This window comes from Triticum aestivum, chromosome 3B, assembly GCF_018294505.1.
Source record: "Triticum aestivum cultivar Chinese Spring chromosome 3B, IWGSC CS RefSeq v2.1, whole genome shotgun sequence".
NCBI lineage: Eukaryota > Viridiplantae > Streptophyta > Magnoliopsida > Poales > Poaceae > Triticum > Triticum aestivum.
In genome coordinates, this window is record NC_057801.1 from 175528637 (window position 1) to 175532798 (window position 4162).

Below are 4162 nucleotides of genomic sequence, written 5' to 3' on the forward strand. Positions count from 1 at the left end.
GCTCCCCTGACCGACCTCCTTCGCCTATATATACTCCCGTACCCTGAAAACATTGAAGAGCACCACGAAACCCTATGTCCACCGCCGCAACCTTCTGTACCAGTGAGATCCCATCTTGGAGCCTTTTCCGGCGCTTCGCCGGAGGGGGAATCGATCACGGAGGGCCTCTACATCATCGCCAAGGCTTCTCCTATGAGTTGTGAGTGGTTTACCACAGACCTTCGGGTCCATAGTTATTAGCTAGATGGCTTCTTCTCTCTCTTTGAATCTCAATACAAAGTTCTCCTCGATCTTCTTGGAGATCTATTCGATGTAACTCTTTTTGCGGTGTGTTTGTCGAGAGCCGATGAATTGTGGGTTTATGATCAAGTTTATCTATGAGAAATATTTGAATCTCCTCTGAATTCTTTATGTATGATTGGTTATCTTTGCAAGTCTCTTTGAATTATCAGTTTGGTTTGGCCTATGATACGTCTCCAACGTATCTACTTTTCCAAACACTTTTGCCCTTGTTTTGGACTCTAACTTGCATGATTTGAATGAAACTAACCCGGACTAACGTTGTTTTCAACAGAACTGCCATGATGTTGTTTTATCTGTAGAAAACAGAAGTTCTCGGAATGACCTAAAAATCCACGGAGGCAAGTTTTGGAAAATATAAAAAATACTGGCGAAAGAATCAAGACCAGGGGACCCACACCCTGTCCATGAGGGTGGGGGGCGCGCCCACCCCCCTAGGCAAGCCCCCCTGTCTCGTGGGCCCCCTGACGCTCCACCGTCCTCAACTCCAACTCCATATATTTCGTTTTGCGGAGAAAAAATCAGAGAGGAAGTTTCATCACGTTTTATGCTACGTCTTGAGCTTGCGTTGGTTTTCCTTGAAGAGGAAAGGGTGATGCAGCAATAGTAGCGTAAGTATTTCCCTCAGTTTTTGAGAACCAAGGTATCAAATCCAGTAGGAGGCTCCTCAAAAGTCCCACGCACCTACACGAACAAACAAAGAACTCGCAACCAACGCAATAAAGGGGTTGTCAATCCCTTCACCGCCACTTGCGAAAGTGAGATCTGATAGAGATAGTATGATAAGATAAATATATTTTTGGTATTTTATAATATAGATGCAAAAAGTAAAGATGCAAATAAAAGTAGATTGAAAGCTTATATGATAAAAGATAGACCCGGGGGCCATAGGTTTCACTAGTGGCTTCTCTCAAGATAGCATAAGTATTACGGTGGGTGAACAAATTACTGTCGATCAATCGATAGAAAAGCGAATAATTATGAGATTATCTAGGCATGATCATGTATATAGGCATCACGTCCGCAACAAGTAGTCCGACTCCTGCCTGCATCTACTACTATTACTCCACACATCGATCGACCCCTGCCTGCATCTAGAGTATTAAGTTCATAAAGAACAGAGTAACACATTAAGAAAGATGACATGATGTGGAGGGATAAACTCATGCAATATGATATAAACCCCATCTTTTTATCCTCGATGGCAACAATACAATAGGTGCCTTGCAACCCTTTCTGTCACTGGGTAAGGACACCGCAAGATTGAACCCAAAGCTAAGCACTTCTCCCATGGCAAGAAAGATCAATCTAGTAGGCCAAACCAAACTGATAATTCGAAGAGACTTGCAAAGATAACTCAATCATACATAAAAGAATTTAGAGAAGATTCAAATATTATTCATAGATAAACTTGATCATAAACCCACAATTCATCAGATCTCGAAAAACACACCGCAAAAAGAGTTTACATCGAATAGATCTCCCCAAGAGAGGGGGAGAACATTGTATTGAGGTCCAAAAAGAGAGAAGAAGCCATCTAGCTAATAACTATGGACCCGAAGGTCTATGGTAAACTACTCACAACTCATCAGAGGGGCTATGGTGTTGATGTAGAAGCCCTCCGTGGTCGATTCCCCCTCCGGCGAAGGCTCCAAGATGGGATCTCGCGGATACAGAAGGTTACGGTGGTGGAAATTGTGTTTCGTTGGCTTCCTGGATGTTTTCGGGGTACGTAGGTATATATAGGAGGAAGAAGTACGTCGGTGGCCACCCGAGGGGCCCACAAGACAGGGGAGGCGCGCCCAGAGGGGGTGGGCACATCCTCCTATCTCGTGGCCGCCTCGACTGCTTCTTGGCTTGCACTCCAAGTCCTCTGGATCACGTTCGTTCCAAAAATCACGCTCCCGAAGGTTTCATTCCGTTTGGAGTCCGTTTGATATTCCTTTTCTTCGAAATATTGAAATAGGCAAAAAAAACAGCAATCCGGGCTGGGCCTCCGGTTAGTAGGTTAGTCCCAAAAATGATATAAATGTGTAAAATAAAGCCCATAAACATCTAGAAGGGGTAATATAATTGCATGGAACAATAAAAAATTATAGATACGTTGGAGACGTATCAAGCATCCCCAAGCTTAATTCCTGCTCGTCCTCGAGTAGGTAAATGATAAAAATGGAATTTTTGATGTGGAATGCTACCTAGCATAATTCTCAATGTAATTTTATTTATTGTGGCATGAATGTTCAGATCTAAATGATTCAAAATAAAAGTTCATATTGATAAAAGAAATAGTAACACTTCAAGCATACTAATCAATGCAATCATGTCTTCTCAAAATAACATGGCTAAAGAAAGTTCATCCCTACAAAATCATATAGTTAGGCTATGCTTCATTTTCGTCACACAAAGATGTTCCCAACTTCTATACCCCCGATGACAAGCCAAGCAATTGTTTGGTACTTAAATAATCTCAAACTTTTTCAATCTTCACGCAATACATGAGCGTGAGCCATGGATATAGCACTATGGGTGGAATAGAATATGATGATGGGGATTGTGTGGAGAAGACAAAAAAGGAGAAAGTCTCACATCGACGAAGATAATCAACGGGCTATGGAGATGCCCATCAATTGATGTCAACATGAGGAGTAGGGATTGCCATGCAACGGTGCACTAGAGCTATAAATGAATGCTCAACAAAAGAAAACTAGTGGGTGTGCATCCAACTTGCTTGCTCACGAAGACGTAGGGCATTTGAGGAAGCCCATCGTAGGAATATACAAGCCAAGTTCTATAATGAAAAATTCCCACTAGTATATGAAAGTGACAACATATGCGACTCGCTATATGAAAAACATGGTGCTACTTTGAAGCACAAGATATGAGACTCACTACATGAAGAACAAGGTGCTACTTTGAAGCACAAGTGTGGAAAAAGAGATAGTAACATTGCCCCTTTTATTTGTTTTCTTTTTTTTTCTAGTTTTTTTTCTTTGGCCTTTCTTTTTTTTGCCCTTTCTTTTCTTTTATTTTTGGGCAATGCTCTAATAATGATGGTCATCACACTTTTATTGATTACAAGATAGAAATTACAACTCGAACTAGAACAAGATATGACTCTATATGAATGCTTCCGGCGGTGTACCGGGATGGTGCAATGAATCAAGAGTGAAATGTATGGAAAATTATGCATGGTGGCTTTGCCACAAATACAATGTCAACTACAAGATCATGCAATGGCAATATGACAAAAGTAATGTATGTCATGATGATGATGAACGGAATGGTGGAAAGTTGCATGGCAATATATCTCGGAATGGCTATGGAAATGCCATAATAGGTAGGTATGGTGGCTGTTTTGAGGAAGATATTAGGAGGTTTATGTGTGATAGAGCGTATCGTATCACGGGGTTTGGATGCACCGGCGAAGTTTGCACCAACTCTCAAGGTGAGAAAGGGCAATGCACGGCACCGAAGAGGCTAGCAATGATGGAAAGGTAAAAGTGCGTATAATCCATGGACTCAACATTAGTCAAAAGAACTCATATACTTATTGCAAAAATTTAGAAGTCATCAAAACTCAAGCACTACGCGCATGCTCCTAGAGGGATAGATTGGTAGGAAAAGACCATCGCTCGTCCCCGACCGCCACTCATAAGGATGCACAAGCCAGGTACACTTCATGTATCAAATTAGTTACACAACTTTAACCAGACGTGCATGCTACAGGACTTGATAACTTCAACACAAGCATTCTTTAAATTCATAATCACCCAACTAGCATGACTTTAATATCACTACCTCCATATCTCAAAACAATTATCAAGTATCAAAGTGATCATAGCATCCAATTCACTTCCTATGA